This window comes from Bombyx mori, chromosome 14 (genome assembly GCF_030269925.1).
Source record: "Bombyx mori chromosome 14, ASM3026992v2".
Lineage (NCBI taxonomy): Eukaryota > Metazoa > Arthropoda > Insecta > Lepidoptera > Bombycidae > Bombyx > Bombyx mori.
Genome location: NC_085120.1, coordinates 4,269,240 through 4,293,040, shown reverse-complemented (window position 1 = coordinate 4,293,040; position 23,801 = coordinate 4,269,240). Strand labels below are relative to the sequence as shown.

At 38.1% G+C, this 23,801-nt stretch overlaps 1 long non-coding RNA gene and 1 other non-coding gene across 2 annotated transcripts; both read right to left on the bottom strand.

Annotated features, from left to right (window-relative positions):
• Positions 1 to 8,623: 8,623 nt before the first annotated feature.
• On the bottom strand, positions 8,624 to 11,121 carry LOC134200088 (uncharacterized). Its single transcript, XR_009974844.1, has 2 exons — positions 11,009 to 11,121; positions 8,624 to 10,553 (listed from the first exon to the last, which is right to left on the bottom strand). It is a non-coding gene; the product is annotated as an uncharacterized LOC134200088 (long non-coding RNA).
• A 10,465-nt stretch (positions 11,122 to 21,586) lies between these two features.
• Mir3247 (microRNA mir-3247) lies at positions 21,587 to 21,710 on the bottom strand. The gene has a single exon (NR_107532.1). It is a non-coding gene; the product is annotated as a microRNA mir-3247 (primary transcript).
• Between the last annotated feature and the right edge of the window lie 2,091 nt (positions 21,711 to 23,801).

Here is a 23,801-nt window from a genome sequence, read left to right as displayed (position 1 = left end):
CACTCTTAAACATTATTACTAAAAGAAAGGAAATGATAATATTTTTCAACATAACCGATACTTAGCTGTCTTGACCCAGTGAATTGTAATTAATTTCAGACGAAGTAAGCGCATCGAATCCTCCTACGACTATTGTCACTGCGATATAATGACGAAAGCGAGAGATTTGAAGTTATCGTCGCCAAAGGATGAGGCGCCTGGCGTAATTGTATCGAGTGATGTAACGCATAATGCGCTACTTTGGCCACGTTGCCCGCAGAGGTGTAGACGACTTGGAACGTCTGATGGCCACTGGGAAAGTAGAAGGAAAACGTCCTAGAGGCCGAAGCCCCAAACGTTGGTCCGACCAGATCTCCGAGCAAACCAGCGGACCACTTAGCGCTGCACTACACCAGGCAACTGACCGGAACCGATGGAGGCTGACAGTCGACAAGCTAAAACGGAGCCACGATCCTCAGCAATGAGGGAGCGATGGAGAAGAAGAAGAAGATGAGACTTCAAAAAGCACAGGTAATAATTTTATTTCATTTCAAAGTAGGTACGTATTTAAATCGTATTTACGAATAGCATTCACGATGAAGGAACGATTTTTTAAATAATCGAACTATAATTTGCGGAGCTGCTAGTAATTTGAGACACCGACCTCAAGTCTCAAGGTAGGGGCGACATTCACGTTAAGGTGTTTAAAGCTTCTGGTAGTCTCGTTCTACCGTTAGTGTAATAAAAAATATAAGATTTAGAACAATATCATAATTTTTTGCAGAATCTATGATTTCTGTTTTTTTTCTGTTTGTCAGCTTTTTAATTAATAGCACAGTCAGGGATAAAAAACGTAAACTAATTTAAAGCTGTTAAAAGTACACGCGGCGAATCGAAATTCAATTTTGTAGTTTTTTTTATTTAATTAACTAGCTGACCCGGCAGACTTCGTAGTGCTTCGATCGATACATAAAAGACCTAAACTTTTGTATAAAATAAACTTATTATAAAATAAACAAAAGGAATCCGTCCGACGGGGGAAACATCAAAGGAAAAACAAAATTGTTATTTTTATTTAATTCCGTGCATTTTCATATTTATCTACCTTTTAAACCTTCTCTGGACTTCCACAAATAATTCAAGACCAAAATTAGCCAAATTCGTCTAGCCGTTCTCGAGTTTTAGCGTGACTAACGAACAGAAATTCATTTATATATATATAGATATTCTTTTTAGGTGCTAAAGTTTGGGAAGAACTGGGTACGTGGGCGGTCGCGCGACATACACGCCGCTCTAATTATATGTACACGATGATTATTCCGATTAATTAGTTCACAAATACAAATGACCACCGCATGACGTGTGTAATGTTTAAATGTTAGTGAAACATAAAATAAAAAACCTTCACTCAATTGAAAAATCACTTTTTCCCAATAAAAGGAACGAAGTTTTACAAAAAACGCAATTTTTTTTTTACTGCTTATATGGGTGGACGAGCTCACAGCCCACCTGGTGTTAAATGGTTACTGGAGCCCATAGACATCCACAACGCAAATGCGCCACCCACCTTGAGATATAAGTTCTAAGGTCTCAGTATAGTTACAACGGCTGCCCCACCCTTCAAGCCGAAACGCATTACTGCTTCACGGCAGAAATAGGCAGGGTGGTGGTACCCACCCGCGCGGACTCACAAGAGGTCCTACCACCAGTGATGTAATGCTAATGTAATTTTGCTTTAAAAAACTTGAAAATTATGACGTGTTTTGCGTTTAGAATCGTTTTTCTAACGGTACATGCATGCGTACTTTTTAATTGAGTTTTGAATTTAAAACTCAATTAAGAAATACCTCGATAAGTAGTAGCATCTTTGCCAATACAGGTATAATGAATTTTGGTAGAATAAGCCGAATCGCGCTGAGTTTAAATAGACATTCCAAATTACTGTTTGAGATTAATTACCAGGCCATAGTACCAATACCACATTGTTGTGTTCTCGTCGGTATATAAAGGATAGATAAAAGAATATTCGCTGGTAACCTAAGAGGCTTTTCTAGCTACGGTCAGAGAGAATTGCTAACACTAGCCCTACCAAGAGCAGCGTTTTGCTGAATCTACCATCGGATCCGAATCGCGACCCACTGAGAAGATCCGGTGAAAAACTCAGTGAATGAATTACAACAAGACGTAACAAGATAAAAAAGGGGTGAAAATTAACCTAAAGATCCCGCCCCATAGATTTGCAAGTTTGTATACTAAATAATAATTGGATAAAGTTTATCCTTTCTGATAATATTCAGTAACTAACTTAGTAAAAGTGTAGGATTTTATTGAGACTTCGATGGTCTTTAATTTACTTATTGCTTAGATGGTTGGACGAGCTCAAGCCCATCTGGTGCTAAATGGTTACTGGAGCCTGGATCTACAACGTAAATGCGCCACCCACCTTGAGATATAAGTTTTAAGGTCTCAGTATAGTTACAACGGCTGCCCCACCCTTCAAACCGAAACGCATTACTGCTTCACGGCAGAAATAGGCAGGGTGGTGGTACCTTCCGTTGCGGACTCACAAGAGGTCCTACCACCAGTAAAAAAGTCTTTACCGAAAAAATCGAGAAGCTGTACTGTCATTATTAGACGTCTAAATCCGAAGGTACACTAAATCGGCAAAATAAAATTAATACGAGTATGACACGACTTGAAAAGTTCCCGCCGAAAAATCAGCACGTAGTTACATTTTCAGATAAATTTGTGATGTAGGGATAAAGAGGTCTGTCTCATTATTGAAAACGTAAAATAATGTTAACATTGATATTATTTTTAGTTTCGTTAAAACGAATGAATTGTGGCAAAAGTCTCGAGTTATGTAGGCATATACCTAGTCTTCCCATTAATACTGAGACTAAGGAAAAAAGTCTATTGCAAATAACATTTATTGCTTTTACAGTGTGTTAGTTTAATACATAAATATAAAACAATTAAAAGTATAAAAAGCTTATTCGAAGTGGTCTCCGTTGGCTGCAATACAGTCCTTTAAACGTTGAGGCCAGTTATCAATAGAAGCACGCACTCTTTCCATGGGAAAAATTTTCACTGCCAATCGTACGGATTGTTTTAGGGACTCCAAATTATCATGGCGCTTAGAGCAAGCCGTACTCTCTAAAACTGACCATAAATCATAATCCAGCGGATTAAGATCGGGACTAGACAACGGCCAGTCTTCAGTTCTGATGAAGTCCGAAACGTTCGTTTCCAAATTCCAAATGAGAAAACTCAATGAGCAATCATATAAAAATGACAGATTCCAAATTCAAATGTAATATTTTGTTTATTTTTAATTGTAACAGTATTTATGGCCAGACTAAGTATATGTATTTATACAGGATATAGGTTAAATATATTTATTTTTTTGTTGAAAACAAGTAAAAACGTTCACTAAGAACGCTTTAATTCGACACAGAAAATTTCACATCTTTTATATTTAAACAGAACTGCTTTTACGGTTTAATCTCGTATACATTATTTTTCTTACCACTAATAAAACTAAAATACCTAATAGTGACCTGTATTATCTGTGTTTGAAGATCTCCATCTTTTTGTGTACTCTCAAAAAATTACTCACAATTATTTTGACAAGCGCAATCTCGCCACTTCGTTCTTAACGCTCAAGAAATAAAACACATAATTGCAGAGCTATTAAAATCGAACTGTACGTTTAATTTTGTCGAAACGTCATGATAGCTCGACATTTTGACAATTTTGTATCTATTACACAGAGTATAACTCACAGAACCGATGCCATTCAATTATAAACTCTAACCAATCGTTAAAAGGGCTAGTCGCAATTTAAAGATCGTAATTATAAATCTGGTTTAAGCTCTTTCAGTCTTCGAGAAAGTGTCAAGTCTTATGGAAGACCACCGGGTCTCGTGTCGCGAAGTTAGTGATAGAAATTTCGATAAGAATAGTTTAATATTACATTAAATGAAATATTTTAAATTGAATGTTCTTTTTCTTTCTCGTGAAAAAATCGACAACTCAAAAAAAAAAAAAAGATTATTGTATTTTAATTAATGATCGTTTAAAAAATAAGCTCGGATTGATAGGCAACCACACTCTGCCTATTTCTATTGCTGAGCATAAATGCGTTCCGATCTCACGGGTGGGTCAAAATGTTCACCATATTATTGAGATAGACTTTATGTTCCAAGATGTACCTTTATTTTATGACGTAATTTGTTGGGGTCACCACTTAACACATGGAGCCGATTGAGTTCATTCATCGGTCAAAAAAATAGATTTATATGATCTGTTTTAAAAATCTGCTTTTAAAATTTGTAAATTGGTGTTGTTAATGCGTCATTTGATGTCAAACATCCTATAGTTTTTTTTTACAACCATACTAATTATCTGTGTGTTCTTTCTATGTAAGTATACAAATGCCTAGATAAGATTCCTTGTATGTACCTACATATAAGCTCCGGGCATGTGGATTGTCGGTCTACCGAGGAATCTTACTCCATGGAAGATCTTTTCTTTGTCATTAAACTCCAAAAGCGTGTAATTTATTTCATAAATGTTTCCTCTGTAACGACTTTTCCATGTACACAAAGTGGAATAATATTACCCTTCGTCCTGTAGATTGTAAGTCACATGTCTAAACAAATAATTTGAATCGCTATTTTGCACATTTGTACACTTTCATAGATACTAAACAGTTAATAAACCACGGTTATTACACATTTAGATCTAAACAAAGACTAAATAGACAAAATAAAACACTTCACACAACCTCATTCCTCGCTTTCCCGCCAAAAAATATCTGTCAAATAGAACGAATATTGTTTTTTTTTATTTATTTCTGTCCTGTGCTGCATGCCAACGACGCTTACGGTACATCTGACGGTAACTTGTCTCGTGGACGTCATGGCATTGCGAATTGGAAATGTACATATATTTCTGAACAATAATCTTGTTTACCAATAACGAAAAAGAACTCATCACTGTATAACTTTTTCAAGGCCGCACGTCAATCTATTAGAAAAAGGTTTAAAACAAAATTCTCTAATTTTGACAGTCCGACTCCAGTTACCTCCGTGAATATGTTAACACGAAAACTTATTTAATAATCCTTTTCATTTCAGAACGAACTTTATATTTTTGTCATTTCATAATATATAATATTTTTTTTTTTTTACATCAAAAGAAGCTAATAATCAAAAGATACACAAACATAGCGTCGTGTTTCAAAGAACGTTCCAACAAAAAGCTGAAACGAAGCCGCCTCGGTGATGGAGCGGTTAAAAAAAATAATAATCCGCCCTCGAGTATCAAATTATAATAAACTTGGTAGCAAGTGAATTTTAGGGATCGGGTTGCCGTGCCCTGCTTAGATTTTGGGAACACCAATATTGCGTTTCTCATTAGGACAGTCTACGAAAACTACGCGCTAAGTTAGAAATAAGTTTGAACTCATTCTACGAATTTTATAAAAAGGATGATTAGCCACTAGTATCAGCCAGTTTATTTCAGCTAAATTCTAATAAATAGATAAGTGCTATTTACATTAAGGTCGCTTAGTAAAACTGCATTTCCTTAGTAGTTTTAATGAAACTAGGTATTCTTGATAGACCTTATAATTTACAATGATGGTTGCTTATTTCAAGTCTCTGGAATGTCCTACGAATTTCAAATCGAATGGGCGTTCTAGTGTAAGCAAGCGATAAAATACTTTTTTAAAGTTCACGTGTTCGAAATTCAAACATGACGGGTAACGTCAGCGGCCAGTCGAAAGAGGTCGGACGCGGCTTTCGTTGAACTGTTTTTTTTTTCTTTTTAATTGAATACGAATTTGTTTTAATCAGCATTCGATTCTAAAAATATTTTATTAAGATTGTAAGTATCGAATCTGCTTGAAGGTCTTTTTTTGTTCTACATTTTTGATGTTCTAATGATTAGACCTTAAAGTCAGCCGATTTTAATTCTATAGTGTATTTCTAATTTTCTGTGCTACAGTAATAATATAATGATAGTGTTAGCTGACCAGATAAAGTGTGCCTTTTTTCCTTAGAAACAAAGATTTTGCCTATTTAAGCGACCATATGCTCGATTTGAATGGTATGTTAACTAGTAGTCCTAAATAATTCAGATTTCAATCACACTTCTGAAGGTGAACGACAGTATTTTGTTGTAAAATCCGTCATGGCATGTCCGACATTGGGCTCAAACCTTCGGCACCACCAACAACAAAAAAAACAAATGAACATGATATAATATTATAGATGCAATTTGCGGTACGTAAATGTTTACTTTCGTTACGAATAACATTAAAAAGTGTTCATAACTTAATTCATAATTCATTTTTCCACATAATTATGCATTCATTGCGTTCGGTGCACGAGATGAAACGTAATACCCCACAAAAGTCCACCAGGTTATCGAGATAACAAACTAAGATATTAACCTTTTTCTTCATTCGAAACGGAACCTTTTTTCTTGATGATTAAAAATTAAATTTAAAAACGCTGGCCGTTAGATTGGTTTCGAGATAAAGAAATAAAAATAAAAAGCGGCCTGTTTGAATAAGGAACGTCATGTCAAGTGAAACGTCAAATTGTGACAGTTTCCGCGCGGGCGACTGTGGGGTAGGCAGCGTTAAGTGAGAGCATTGCTCCCGCGTTCTCGGAAGAAATTCATCAGTATTTTTGATGAAAAAAATAAAATAAAAGCGGATCACTGTAATTAAATATGATGATGCACAAAACGATGCTCGTATTAAATCGCATGATTGATTTTCACAAAAGATTAAATAAAGCATTAGAATATTGATTACCTTGGAATTTGATTGGTATTTAAAACATTCAATTATTTCTCATATTCATTTGAGAAATAATTGAATCTATTTGTATGGTTTGTGTTCGCGGTTTTTATTCTTATAGTATTGTTTCTGAAGCTTCGAATGTTACACTGTTTTCACTATCAGGACATTGTTCATTGATATTTGAATACTATGTTGGTTGCAGTATTATAAAAAATGTATGAATTTCGATATATATTTTTATAGACTGACTCGATACTACTTAGCGGCCTTCTGTTGCGTCGACGGTTGTGGGTTCAATTCGTATGATGAACAGGTTTGTTTGCTTTTTGCGTGGGTGTTTTTATCTATATATGTATACATGCATATATAAGTATCTATATCAGTCTCTGGTACCCCTAACACAGGGAATCTTAATTATTTATTCATTGTATGCTTTTACGTTTCAGACTTCACGCCAGTCGCCTTAGATGGTGTATCCCTGCTAGTCTGCTCCGACTTCAAGTACCTCAGCTCTATAGTCGAGAACGACGGCAACACAGAGCGTGATGTAGGGAGCCCAATAAACGACGGTTGGGTGAAATAACGACAGGTCTCTGCAACAGCATGTGTTCGTAGAATGCCCCTACAGCTCAAGGGAAAAATTTACAAAACAATCATTAGACCTATCGTGATGTATGGATCTGAATGTTAGGCGACGAAAGTAAAGCATGAAAAAGTAGACGCGATGAACATTATTTTTAAAAACATTCAAAACGACATCGCGTCGGATCTATGAGGGCTGCATCAGAAATATGTAATTGCTCCGACGAACCAAGCCAACTGTTTATACAATTCATGTATTATTATAAAATGTCACCGTGTAGAATCGATACGGTCGAACTAACGATTATTATCGATTATCGATCGCTCGGATGGGCGGCTGTAGGGCGACCCAAGACAGGACCGCCAATGTATTATTTAAACTAACATCAATACATTAATCGGACGATATGCTAAGCGACAGAGAATATACTGCTTAGGTGGGTGACGTTGCTCACGGCTTGTTTAAAATTAATTACGCAAATCATAATTTTGCGGGTTTGATTTTTATTACACGATGTTATTCCTTCACCGTGAAAGTCAATCGTGAACAATTGTTAAGTACGTATGTATTTCATTAGAAAAATTGGTACCCGCCTGCGGGATTCGAACACCCTTGCATCGCTATATACGAATGCACCGGACGTCTTATCCTTTAGGCCACAGTTAGTACAATGTTTAAATGTCAACCAATAACACCTTAGTCTTTCTTGACTATGAACACTGTAAAGTATTCGTAACATCGGTAATTAATATATTATAATAGCAATAAAAAATGGGAAATGCAATTGTATAAATTATTTTTAACTAGCTGACCCGGCAGACTTCGTAGTGCCTCAATCGATAAATAAAAGACCTAAACTTTTGTATAAAATAAACTTAAAACAAACAAAAGGAATCCGACCGACGGGGGCACATCAAAGGGAAAACAAAATTGTTATTTTTATTAAATTTCGAGCATTTTCATATTTATCTACCTTTTAAACCTTCTCTGGTCTTCTACAAATAATTCAAGACCAAAATTAGCCAAATCGGTCCAGCCATTCTCTAGTTTTAGCGAGACTAACGAACAGCAATTAATTTTTATATGTATAGATTATGTCTGCGACACGCCAAAGCCGAAGAAAGTGTTCTACTGCAACACATTAGTATGCATTTACGTGTAAGTCCAAACACTGAATGTGAAAATGTATCTGTAAGCTTGAGGGTAGACATTATCTTGTTGAACACCAAGTAAAACGATGTCACTTTTTGATTCCTGATTTAATCAACAATATGTTATCTTAACAATTCACTTTAACACTTGTCCAACTTTAACCAGTACGTACAACAGTCACTGGATCACACAACGTAACAAGGATATAGTAAGTGCACCAGGCAAGCGCAGTCCAACGAATGTTCATTTCAAGGCACGTTCCGCCTTTTTATACTAGCCGGCGCAGCTGGCTTATGAGTCACTTCTGTTGCAGCTGTTGTTTACGAGTGGAACGACACGGCCGGCGCGCCTGGCTTGTGTGAGTCACTCCTATTGCACGTGCTATATAACATAAATATCGTTAACGCCGTCACGGCCATACTGACGTGCGCTCGTCCTCGTGCGCGCATTCTTATGGTATGTCTGTGAACAACAAACGTGTTCGTTCATCCTGACATTAACGGATGCAACTTAAAACGTGGTCTATGATATTAACAATCTAGTACGGTTCGGTTCGCATAATTCTTCAGAAAATCCTATACTGGCTATAAATAACCTTCAGACTGCTTACATACCTGGGCCAGTTCATTTAAAACTCTTCAGGTATGTAAGTATGTCCCTTTTAACTTAGACCGGAATTGTTATCCCTTCAGTTTTTCGAACTGGACCGGATAATGCTAGACCGAATCGCAATCCCTGTAGCTAATTGTTGTGGCTAATCTGGATGAAAATCCCTATAGCCAAGCCATTGGACCGGACAGACCCTTCAATGACTTCACACTTTCTTTTTTTTTTTTCTCTTTTTTTTTTGCTAGTCCGGATTAACATCTCTCTAGCCACATACAATTCTCTTTTTTTTTCTTTTTTTTTTTTTTTTAATCTGCGTGTACGGTAGCGTTTGTTAAAACATCTCTTAAACCAGAACATTTATACGGAATTTCTTCAGAAATAGTGCGAGTCCGACCATCGTTTTCTACATTTCCAACACCTGCACCTGAGGTGCCTGAGCTTACAGACATTGTATCACTACCCGCAGACTGTTTGCTGTATCGCTATTTGCGGACAAAAATGTCGCTTCTATTGTCAGTGATAGAGTAGTCATCATTAAGATCAGTTTCATGAACAAGATTACTTAACCCATCTGTGTACGCCGTCACGTCATCGTCACTATAATTTTCAGAAATTCCTAGTAGGCCTGACGGGCCTCGAGGTACTTCGCGTAAGTTTTCATGGGGAACTTTGTACACTAGAACCATTTACATGTCTCAACTTATACCTATCGTTTTCCAAAACTGCAGATGATTGAAAGATTACTGGTGGCCCGGAGGCCTTTCCCGCTTCACCAGGACGGGTGGGCGAGCAAAGGCTCAGCCAAGAGGGGTGGGATTTGCTAACAACTGCCCGAGCGCCTCCGCAGGAGACCTAACAACTCAAGAGCAATTGCTTCGCGAATGAATCTACTACCGGATCGGAATCGCGACCCACTGAAAAGATCCGGCGAGAAACTCAGTGGGCTGATGCATGGGTTAGGTTGCACGTCGACCTCTTTGTCGAGTTCGACGAGTACGATTACTGGGGTTCCTCAGCCTGCTCCTAGTGTTAGAGCTGAAGGTATCTAATGCAAGAGTTATTGGATCTGATGGATCCGTAAGGACGTGTCTAGGGTGCCTACGGTGACTTGTTCATGAAACCGCTTACCATTGAATAAATTACTATGGCTTTGTTTTATAAGACTACATTCTGACCCCGAATGGAACATAAAGGGGGAGCCAAAACCACTTATCTGTAACACACTGAAGCTCTGGAACACACGTTGACGTTTCTGGTTGGACCTGCCACAGCACCTGGAGCAGTGTCGTTTTTCTTCTTGTAGCGCATGGAACACCCAGAAGCTACATGGCTCGCATCACCGCACACGTAACAGCCGACTTGCAGGCGAGAGCCGGGCGCCCACGGATGAGGAGGTTGTTCAGGTTTTGCAGGCTGTATTTTTGTGAGGCAAGTAGCAGCTCGAGCCTTAAGCGAATGTGTGAAAGTCAAAATTAAATCGACACCATCCAATACTTCAACTACTTTAAACGGCCCTTTAAACTTCGTATCTAATTTCGTTTGATTATGCTCTTCGTATTAATGTGTGGACGAGCTCACAGCCCACCTTGTGTTAAGTGGTTACTGGAACCCATAGACATCCACAGCGTAAACGCACCACACACCTTGAGATAGAAGTTCTAAGGTCTCAGTATAGTTACAACCGCTGCCCCACTCTTCAAACCGAAATACACCACTGCTTCACGGCAGAAATAGGCAGGGTGATGGTACCCGTGCGGTCGATGGCACTATACGGAGCACCCGTCTGGTGCCACGTCCTTACCCACGAGAACGTCGCCGCGCTGCGACGCCGGCAGCGCGCGATCGCAGTCAGAGTTATTCAATGATACCTCACAGTCTCCTACGAGGCGGCGCGCCCTAGCGCAAGTGCAGCCGGAGCGCGGGGGCTCCAATATCGGCAGTCCGTGCTGGAGGCGTGGTCTCGTTGTTTGGCGGACCCGTCGGCCGGCCTCCGTACCGTCGAGGCGATCTGCCCGGTTCTCGCGAACTGGGTGGGCCGCGACCGCGGAAGTCTCACCTCCGGCTACACGATGTTACTCCCACACTGAGGAAGCCAACCGCGAACACTTGTCAAGCACGCACAAGCACGCACAAGCACGCACTTCACCGAAAAAACCTGCATCCGCCAGCGGAACCCGAACACCGCCGCATCGCCAGACACGAACGCACCGGACGTCTTATCTTACAGGTCACGACGACTTCAGATGTGTCAATTTTTCTTCCCCACGGAAACTTGCTTGCTTTCTTGTTTGCTTGCTTGCTTGCTGGAGCCCGAAGTCATCGAACGTGTAGTGTTATTGGTATTGAATCGAGTAGATTCTAAAATTTCAGCGACAATTCACAGTCTCATGTCCTGGTTTACTGTACTAGTGCCATGTAACTCTAGCAGTAGTAATTGGCTTAAAAACGATTCGTGTCGGAACTACCCACTCGTCATGACAGATCCATTATTGCGATCGAAGTTTCACTTGAGATTTGCACTTGCCTTAATTTCTTGCAATAGCTTGTTACGTGTTATATTTCCGTTAGTAAATTCCATGTGATGAAGTCGACAGTCAAACTGGGCAATATGAGCCAGAACGTAAGATGTGACGATTTCTTCGTGGCTCAGATCTTCCATCGAGGTAACAGAGACGTTATTACACGACTTACGTATGCTGCATTCACGCTCTTGTGGCGTACCACTACTAGTATTCTGATCTGCATCATGTTTTTTTTGCTGTACTTCGAACATGTTCAAACACGTCACGCCAGTGAGAGTAGAGTCCTGATCTCACTTCTGATGTAAGCTTGAGGGTAGACATTATCTTGTTGAACACCAAGTAAAACGATGTCACTTTTTGATTCCTGATTTAATCAACAATATGTTATCTTAACAATTCACTTTAACACTTGTCCAACTTTAACCAGTACGTACAACAGTCACTGGATCACACAACGTAACAAGGATATAGTAAGTGCACCAGGCAAGCGCAGTCCAACGAATGTTCATTTCAAGGCACGTTCCGCCTTTTTATACTAGCCGGCGCAGCTGGCTTATGAGTCACTTCTGTTGCAGCTGTTGTTTACGAGTGGAACGACACGGCCGGCGCGCCTGGCTTGTGTGAGTCACTCCTATTGCACGTGCTATATAACATAAATATCGTTAACGCCGTCATATCCTTGAATTTGATTATTGTATACTCCTGAATGTTTTTATTGTTATATTTTTCCCTACCCATTCGCTGGTAGCCTAAGGGGCTATATCAGCTACGTCTGGACGGGTATATGAGCTCAGACTCAATTTAAGTGAATTAGCAATTAGCCCTAGCAAGAGCAGTGCTTCGCAGAATCTACCACCGGATCGGAAACGCGACCCACTGAGAAGATCCGGCGAGAAACTCAGTGGGCTGTGTCTATGGGTTAGTTAGCTCGTCGAACTCTTCGTCGAAATTGACGAGATCAACGAGGACTCCTCAAAATTCACGGACAATTCTCTTTAACTTTTCTTCTGGCTGTAAAAATTTGAATACTATTGCAAATTTTCGTCACATAACCTCACGTAACGCAAATATGTCAATATAAATAATCTGTGAATAAACGCCAACTGGCGGAAAGCAAGAATTATGTTATCAAAACAATTATTCACGGCTATTTTGAGTTTCAAAGCATATTATAAGCAGTTGTCGAACTTATAATCGTGCTTTAAGTCTCTTAAATGCCCTAATACTGACAATATTGATTTAGTTCAATCTATACTCGATTTGGTGCCATTTTGACCGGCAAATGATCACGATCATATTTGAGCACTATCCTTATGACATGTTATATAGTATTATAATATAGTAATAGGTTATAATATAGTAAATAGCTTTTAATATAGTATCGAAATGCTTTTTGGGGGTTAAGCGACATTTTGCTTAACTTAATATTTTACTTAATATTACTTTACTTATGTAATATTTTTCACTGGTGGTACGGCCTCTTGTGAGTCCGCGCGGGTGGGTATCACCGCCCTGCCTATATCTGCCGTGAAGCAGTAATGCGTTTCGGTTTGAAGGGTGGGACAGCCGTTGTAACTATACTGAGACCTTAGAACTTGTCTCAAGGTGGGTGGCGCATTTACGTTGTAGATGTCTATGGGCTCCAGTAACCACTTCACACCGGGTGGGTTGTGAGCTCGTCCACCCATCTAAGCAATAAAAAAAAATACACGATATTTAAAAGTGAGTTAGTTCTATTTGGTATTAGCATCAACAATTCGATGTTTTTAATTGAACTTCAATTAAGTTTACTCCATTCAAATTATCTGTTAAGATAACTAGTCAGGTCATAAATTCTGTCACATGTTTAATGTAAAATAATTGAAACAAGTTTATTCATTATGTAACCATTCATATACCAAAATGAACTTAACAAAACATAGATTCTTATGACACTAAAGTTTATTCAAAATGACCTCCGTGATTTTGAATACAGGCCTTCAATCTGCGCGGCCAGTCGTCTATCGCAGCACGAACGAGGTCCATGTCAATATCGGCGGCTGCCTTAATCAAGGATGTCTTGAGTGACTCCAAATTGGGATGAGGCTTTGAGCACGCCTTTTCCTCCAAGTGTTGCCATATCTTGTAATCTAACGGATTCAAATCTGGACTGGAGGAGGGCCAGTCTTCGTGCCGGATGAAGTCGATTTCACGCGCCGCCAGCCAGTCTTGTGTGCTTTTCGCTCTATGAGCTGGCGCCGAATCTTGTTGGAATACCCAGTGCCTGTTATTGAACATGGTATGAGAAACAGGTTCCACAAGGTTCGTCAGGACTGTATTTTGATACACAACTGCATTCGTTTTTACACCTTTCTCACAAAAATGTACCTCTGTTAAGCCCCAATAAGAAACTCCCAACCATACCATGAGCGAGGATGGAAAATGACCTCGTTGGACACGCGGAATACGGTTGCTCGCTTCTTCACTACTGTGTGCGTACACCTTATCATTTTGTTTGTTGTAGCTCTCTTCTACGCTAAAATTTTTTTCATCCGAAAAAAGAATTTCCCGATGTTTTTTTCCCGCGTACCGCTTCAACAAAGCGCGGCATCTCTTCAGACTCAGGTCCATTAGACGAGCATTCAAACGATGTCCTGTTTTTCTTCGATATGCCCGAAGCCCTAAGTCTTCATTTTACACCCTTTTCACCGTGGTTCTGCTTAACCCCATCTGAAGGGCCAACAGTTTCTGCTTACGTTTGGGATTTCTTTGAATTCGCGCCTTCACAGCTTTTATCGCTGCTGGAGTCCTAACAGACCGAGGGCGACCACTTCTTGACCTGTCATCTACACTAGAGTCTTCATTGTATTCGAAATTCGAATTCAATAAACTTTTTTGTGACCAGCATTCTAAAAGAAAAGTTTTTACTGTGTGACAATACTTATGACCTGACTAGGTATATTATAATAATATAAATATGTAGGTATTAAACACCTAGACACAAAACAAGCAGGCCTGTTCTTCACACAAAAGTTTGCCTGATCTGGAAATTGAACCAACGACCCTCGGCCCAGCAGGCGAGCCCGCTAAATACTGCACCAACGAATCAATCATTTTCATCTTCGGAAACGTTAAGTCAATGCAACGCCGGTCGTATCTCTTCTCAGTGGGTCGCGATTCCGATCCGGTGGTAGATTCAGCGAAGCACTGCTCTTGCTAGGGCTGGTGTTAGAAAATCCGCTCAGGTTGAGCCCGTGAGCTCACCTACCCGTCAAGGCTTAGCTGAAATAGCCTCCTAGACTACCAGCAAATAGGTAGGGGGAAAAAACTCAACAGTATTTTCACTGGCCCATGATGTTACATAAGCAATTCTTTACACAACAAAACGGCGTGTTCCCATCATTCTAAATTGCAATTCTATTGAAACCCTGGGCCATGTAATCACCATGTCATTAAGACTTCAGTCTCATGTTACAAGGTGGTTGAAAGCGTGAAGGGTTTGGTCACTGTAGCCGCTGAATACCAGCTGATTTGTTAACTCCTCCACACATAAATACAAGATCAAACAAGAAAACTGCAAACCGTTGCACACTAAGTCTCGAATAATTAACCCACATTCAATATCTATTGATTTAGACACAATAATAATCATATCGTCTATATACATACGTATAATCGTTGTTTAAAAGAAATAATTTTCGTGGACTAACAAAAAAGAAATTCCAAAAATGTATATAAATATCTTAAGGTAACATATTGTGAAACAACAATATAATATAAGCCGAGTAGAGCTGTCGGAAGGGAAACAAACCGCCTTCCCACACCCGCGCCGCCCGTTTAAATTGAAAATATGGAATAACTTTGTAAACATCTAAGACGTTTGTGTTGTGTTCAACCGATTTTGATACTTGAAAGATATCAGAAGAATAGATGCGATCGCTCAACCATATTAAATGTCTTTGCTGTGTTTCGGTTTGAAGAAAGCTACAAAATTTACGTAGCACCATTGAGACATCGATATAATGTCTCAATATGGCGGCATTCACGTTGAGTTGTCCATGGGCCCAAAACACAAACAGTCGCAGTGGTACAAGTAGACCGCGCATCTTATCTTTAGGCCATGATAGATTTTATGATACATCGTAAGTTACCGGTTGGTTTTCTGTCAATATAATGGTTATATTGTTAATAATACTTTTAGTTGTATTTAGGTAGCTTGATGTATGATTGCTAGTGTGACCAAATTCTCCAAATTGAACCTTTTGAGGAAGCTAGCATAATCCCTCGAGCTTACTATCAACAGGTAGGGAAAAAAAAGGAAGAGAAATAAGGAGTATATCACACGTAGTATATTATAAAAATATAGCCGTACCGCAATATATTTTTAAAAGACAAGAAAAAAGATCTTCGATGAGGCAAATTTTCGTTAGCTATTATTGTTACCTCTTCACTGGTGGTAGGACCTCTTGTGAGTCCGCACGGGTAGGTACCACCACCCCGCCTATTTCTGCCGTGAAGCAGTAATGCGTTTCGGTTTGAAGGGTGTGGTAGCCGTTGTAACTATACTGAGACCTTAGAACTTATATCTCAAGGTGGGTGGCGCATTTATATTGTAGATGTCTGTGGGCTCCAGTAACCACTTAACACCAGGTGGGCTGTAAGCTCGTCCACCCATCTAAGCAATAAAAAAAATAAAAATAGATGCAAGCATTTGAAAGGAGTTAATTAAAGAGTGAAGGAAAATCGGCAGAATCTTAAAGGTAAATGTTTCTACATTTTAACATTACTGATAGTATTCAATGCAAAAGTGTGCACTCAGCAATTAAATTTTTAGAGTAGGTACTACATTTCAAGTGTCAAAATTAGTAAATCGCAGTATACACCGGGAGCCCAATGCACTCATGCGTACTAACAAAATTACGGCGGTTGGTTAAGTGAACTATGAAAATAGGATTTCTTTACTACGCCCCCCTCCCCCTTCGCCCCGATCCTCCACGATACCTCAGGTGCCGCTAGGATTACGAAGATTAACAGGAATTGATACCGAATTGAATAATTTATATTTTAATTCCCAGTAATTGGGTTGGTTTTAATGAAAATTTAACTCGACATTTTCATTCGTAGCACAACGTAGTATAAATGCGAATGTTGTTTCCTAGGAGAGACGGAGGTAGTAGAAGAGCTCACCACCCACCAGATATGGGTGGGGATTATATAGTATCAGGAGCTAAGCGGTACCCGGAGCTGGAGACATAGAAGACGTTGGCAGAACGGGGCTTCCATATTCTCACAACATGAACCAAGGATTGTTTCGCTTCAGAAGTGATAGAAGTGGTACTACTTACGTGAGCATGGTTGTGAGATGTCCTACTTCTTGGAAACTTGATATAACTTTTAAAGGTCGTAAAACTTAATTGTAAGAATACTCATACTTTTTATTTATTTTTAGAGTTTATTTTTACTTACATATGACATGTACCAAAGGTATATATATGATTTAGTATAGGGCCACTGAATAGCGCTAAATTATATTAATATACATAAAGTTACATTAATACAAAATTTTAACAAATAGGTTGGGCTTCGACAAATTAAAATTAGAATATCATGAATGCAGTCAAAATCAATCCAGTAAGTATGTAATATCAAAGATAGCTCATAAACTATTGGTCAGTTCTAAAGAAAATAAAAATGCACCATTTTTAAAAAAAAAATCTGTACACCTAGACAAAGCTCTGGGGTACTACGCACATAAAAAATACAGTCGAGTTGAGAACCCCCTCCTTTTTTGTAATCGATTAAAACAAGTGAGATTTATTTCGGTGATATAGTGCACGATTCTAGCAAGCCAAGCAAGTAGGCAGTCTGCAGTTAAATTTTATACAAAACACCGTGAGCTATAGCTATTTTTTTTTATCTACCTGCCTTTTTTATCTACCTATGCTGTTAGCCTTGAGAGGCTATTTCAGTTTCACCCTAACATGTGGGTCAGCTCACGGGGCTCAAGCCGGAAGTGTTGCTAACACTGGCCCTAGCAAGAGCAGCGCTTCGCAGAATCTACCACCGGATCGGAAACGCGACCCACTGAGAAGATCCGGCGAGAAACTCGGTGGGCTGTGTCTATGGATTAATTCGCTCGTAGAGCCCTTCGTCGCCAGCGACGGGTTCGACGAGGACGGTGGCCGGTAGGAGTGGGTAATATAAATCGTATCTAGATTCAATATCTATATATTGCAGCAATATCGTTGAATCCGATATCGCCCCGCACGAAATCTATATATCGATATCAGCCGATACACGATATAGCTCGATGTGATGCGCATCGGCATATCGTACCGATTCGTGAATCGAAATCTATGTATCGATATCAGCCGATACACGATATTGCTCGATGTGATGCGCATCGGCATATCGTACTGATTCGTGTATCAGCAATATTCGTTTGGTTCGTATCGAATCGGCCAGAGTGAGTGAGCGCACGATAGGGATATCATGTGATGAATGAAACAGAAACAGGCATTATCCATTCAATTGTAAACCTTATATTTAAGTCCATATGTCTGTAGATTATTCTTAGCGTATCAGCAGGATACAATTTAGGAAAGAAGTTTTAACTTTCGACCCTAACTTGAATGCAGTATAGCCTATTTGCATCGTTGAATTTAATTTCACGCGCTTTGACCTTGAACTAGAATTTTTGGACAAGTGTTTATAAATACTTAAAAGTTTTTTGTGTTTGATTTTTAAAGTACACATTTTTCAATTTTTAAGTGAATCCAAATAATTGAGTTTATTTCTTGTGTTTGTATTAAACTTTTGAAATATACACTCTTTTCATATATTTTGTAATTTTAAATTTGTAATTTTAAATTAAGACACAAAATACTAAAAACTGAAAATAATGTAGCCATAAAAGCATGAAGGAAAGTTTTTTTGATATTTTTATTTTCATGTTCTTTTTATTACTTTAAAATCATATTATAAATTGATATCAGAAAACCAACCGTATAACGTTGACTTAAATCTATATCTACTACGATATTATATCAGCGTATCGTTTCAAATCTCAAATATCATGAATCGAGAAAATCTACTAGCATCCATCAATATATAGATTCAGAAAATATATAGTTTCAATATCCGATATTGATACTCGATATATAGATACGATTCGATACGCGGCAAAACCGATATTACCCACTCCTAGTGGCCGGTGCTTGTGGTACCTAAAAGCACCGTTAATGGATCGGGAGGATCCGTAATGACGTGAGAGCTCATGCCTGTACGACGGGACCTAATGGATCTTTCATTTCCTTTCAACGTTATGTTATTGAGAGCACGCCGCAGAGATACGGAAGGTCTGTGAGGCTTAAGCCGTGCCCGGTGAACCAAAAAAACACAAAATCGAACCCTGATCTTTATTAAAAGGAACCTGTTTACAATCAAAACACTTGTTTGCCTTACAAAAGCATGATATAAGTATTTATCGCGTTTGTGTTGCGCAAATAAACCTCAAAGGTAGCCGCTCAGTCAATGTACCGCCTCAGCGTTGAAATACTAAAGAATGGACGCCGACAATAGAAAAGTGGTAGCTTAAACACAAACATTTTCATTGTAGCTGATAGCTCCGTGTTTTTTATAACTAAATCTATATCTATTATAAAGCTGAAGAGTGTGTTTGTTTGAACGCACTAATCTCAGGAACTACTGGTCCGATTTGAAAAATTCTTTCAGTGTTAGATAGCCCATTTATTGAGAAAGGCTATATATAGGCTGTATATATAACATCACGCTAAGACCAATACAAGTGGAACACTAATAAAGAATGTTTCAAAATAGGGGTTTAAATAGCTTCTTAACATTCTATAATTCAAAAATATTTTCACTTTCTATGTAAATGAAGTGGGGGATAGAATTTAGCGTTATGCCAAAGTAACTATTCCACGCGAACGGAGTCGCGGGCAAAAGCTAGTGAAGAATATGCACACAGAGTTTTCTAATGTAGCTTGTTCTTTATGAATTAAGTTTTGCTTTTTATTAATTTAGCAGTAAATTTTAAGTATTTTTTTAGAACTGGTGTACAAGCTCCTGGTGTATATTTGGTTACAGGAGTCCATGGACATCAGCTACGTGAATTTCATGGTATCAAACCTAAATTATATAGTATAACGGCTGTGCCAGTTTTCAAACCCGAACCCATGACTACTTCCTATCATGTATTGAGAATGAAAAAATCAGTGAGTGCCCAAATAAAAAAAAACATGTTTTATTTTTATTACACGACATTGATATTTATTAATTATCAATCTTTTAATACACTAGAGATCATTTCGAAATACATATAAGATCGGAATCCTAATAACGATTCTACATCTCTTCCACTAGGAACAAATACATGATTTTGGTGGAGGTAAAATTATTGTTTTTATTATTACTGCATAGATGGGTGGACGAGCTCACAGTCCACCTGGTGTTAAGTGGTTCCTGGAGCCCATAGAAATCTACAATGTAAATGCCGCCACCCATCTGCATCGTATCGCAGGACCCGACTGATGCATGACCACGACCACTCTGTCAAGAGTGTACGAATAGGAAGAAGAAGAAGAATCTTGAGATATGATTTCTAAGGTCTCAGTATAGTTACAACGGTTGTCCCACCCTTCAAACCGAAACGCATTACTGTTTCACGGCAGAAATAGGCAGGGCGGTGGAACCTACCCGTGCGGACTCACAAGAGGTCTCGGCGGCTCGAATTAAGAAAATAAGCAACTCTTTTAGGGGACTGGGTGTACAACTTTTCAACAAGATCCCACTAAACGTTCAATTACTACCTGTTCATAGATTTAAGAAAACTGTCAAAGAACGTTTGTGCAACAAGGCATATTATAAAGTTAAGGATTATTTACTAGATGGCACTACGTGGGAATGAGGCGTTCGCTCCTGGCCTTTTCATTTTTCATTATTATTATTATTATTTTTAATTGTGTTGTTTGACTTGTGTTTCCTTTATTATAAATATTTTATTTATTAAAAAAAAAGTTAATATTTGAGAAAAAACAAAAAAAAGCCCGTTGAGTTTGTTTCGCCGATGCTTCTCAGGACTGTGGCTTTTTTTGGAACCGGTGGTAGAGTTAACATTGTTATTTATATTTTGACATTCAACAAGTGTGTTATACTGACATCTAAGTTGAAATAAATGATTTTGAATTTGAATTTGTCTTACCTCCAGTAAAAGATCTACCCTCTAGATCTACCCTCAAAGCTCACAAAATTCACTGAACTAGGATTGTTTTGCGAAAACTTCTATTGACACTTAAATTGTTTGAAACGCTAGATGGCGAACACTTACTCGTAGAATTTTCAGATTTTCTCATCGGCGGGAGATTTTGATGCAGCGGTAGATGCCTTCGGCTAGTTATTGTCCATTCAGGAAGGGCTCCTTTAGAGGCACTCGTATACGTCAACCAGTCCTGGTTGACCCTGAGCTCCAAACGTCTTGATGAAGGTGCAAAGGCCTTCGGGCCAACAGAAAACTTACAACCTAGAAGATTGTGGTTACAACAATGCGTTTTTGGGTTTAACCGTCTATTTTTTGTACAAATAAAAATTAAAATTCGTTTGTATGTTTTTTTGTCCTCTATGCGTTCCTAAATCATTCGTCTCCGGAAATACAGAATGGATTCTATGTGGGTCATGCATACTGGACAAAAATTCATTGATACTGAATATAGACTTTGTTTTATTGAAATCAAATGCTATTTTACAAAGGAGTTGTTAATACGCTTTTATTAGCTTCAGGCGTATGTAGGTATGTTAGTATGTAACGGAATCTTTGAACATTATTTTGACTCCCTTGAAAATGTCGGATTAACTTGAAATTTGGCATACTTATTAAAGACCGATGACAATTCAATATTTAAAAAAAATATCGAAAAAAATGAGATTCAACTAAAAAAAAACATGGGGTGCATGGTATCAGTAGTTATAAATATTTTATGAACAGATATGAGTAGAAGGGTTATTTTGATAATATCCTGAACGGCAACCCACGCTTTTTTACAATTTAATATATTTTTCTTACACTATTTTTAATTCAAATTTATTAAAATTTATTTTCTATTAAAACTATTTCTATAAAAGCGTATTTTTTTTTTGTTTCTTTTTAAACTATTATTTATTTTTGAAAGGCCGTATTTTAGCTTTAAGATGTTAGAAGATATATCGCACAAAATTTCGTTAATACGAAAGCAATACTCTGTCCTTATTAAGTTTTAACGATAAAGCTACCGAATTTTCATTGACGAATATAGACTATAGAAATCAAGGTAAGGAAATAGGCTATTTTCATTCGACTTTTGAACATTAGCCAACGTCCATACAATGCAAAGTGAGGTACAAACTCAGAAACTGCCATCTGTCGTCGAGTAGAATGGTGATTTTTTAACCCTCTGACACTCATCCAACCCTCTATGCACTAGGTATTTCCCTCAGAAATGAAAACTTTGATAAGAAATTCGTCACTAGATGTCGCTACTGGTGTCAAATGAAAACTCGTTTGAATTCATGTTTTACGTCAGTTTTCAACAATAATTTTACATAATTACCTATAAGAACAATTCATGTTTATGAAAATAAGTGTTTTCCTCTTTTGCGAAAAGAAGGAGTGAAGCAGTATATGTATATTGATATTTGTGAAAAAGCAGCACACGACCCCCTGATGATAAGATGTCACCGTCGCTAATGGACATTATCAATATCAGAGGCAGAGCCAAGCATCCAGGTGTAAAATTTTACGAAAATGCGTGTTAAAACTTCTGCCGTTAAGGATTTGTATGGTAAGAAAATGCGTCACTGCTAATAAAATGAAATTATTCTGAGAATAAACTTCTAAAGCCATTTCTGGGTTTACAAAGTATCATTTTATTTGTATCTTATTTATTTTTATCGTAAAATTTCATATGCATATTTTGCATAATATGTTTTATTTTGTTGTCATATACTTCATAGCCGATCTCCAGTCGGCAGAGATCCTTCCCCTTTCAATGCTATCACCAGTTCAGCAGGCAATATATAGAGATAAAAGTGGTACAAAAGGCAGTTAAAAAGTTAAAAATACTGTTTTTATTTTTCAAACAAATAAAACAGCCAATATTTATACGGTGCTTCCAATCAAAATGAAACGAAAACACCAAAAAAAAAAGCTAATTTCGTACATCGTTCCAATACAGAAAAACCGCAATCAATTTTTATTGCGACACATAAAAGAGTCTTGGGTTCGATCATTAAGTGACAATTATAACATCGGTCGAAACAAATAAAAAATAAAACGATACGAAACAATAAATAGGCGGTCTGGCCCTCCCTCCTCGCTTCTGGGGTCGGACCCTCGCTAAAAATAGTGCGGGGACAAAGCCGCGTCTATGCTTTCAAGGCTATCGATAAAAACGGTCGCGAGCCATCATGACCTTTACGGATAATCGAGTGGTTGTTGTTTATTCTTTCCATACCTATTCGCTTCCAGCTGTGCGTGGATGAGCTCACGGGCTCAACCGGAGAGTATTTTCTTACACCTAGCAGAATCTACTATAGGATCAGAATCGCGACCCACTGAGAAGATCAGGCGAGTAACTAAGTAAGTTGTTATGGTAAATTATTTTTCTAAACATGGAAATGAGCACATGGAAAACGGTGTTTTGTTGAAGTGTAAGTTTAATTTTGTTTGTGATTAGTTTCAATAGAAGTCTCGTAGACCTGGCGTCGATTGAGTTTTTAATTTATCATAATAAACGTTGGCACTTTAGACTATAGTTTCATAGTAAATTTAAAATTTAGTAGTGCACTTGGCGAACATGAGAACCATAGTTGGTGTAGATTAAAAAAAAAAGATACATATATTCATCAATAAATTACTTTATGAGTAGAAAGGATCGCTTTCATGATATGTCAATAGTTTTGATGTGCAAAAAATAAATTTCTATTCAACCTTTAAAAATTCGGCTTAGGTATACAAAATAGGGGTGAGGTTCAAAGAAAGGAGGTTTCCTTAAATTACAAAAAGGCTTTTTAAAGGCTCTTTCTCTCTCGCTCTCTCTCTCTTTTCCTAGCTATACATTCCAAATGCGCTGGTGGGGTCAACATTTCTTATTCTTGTCTTCCACTT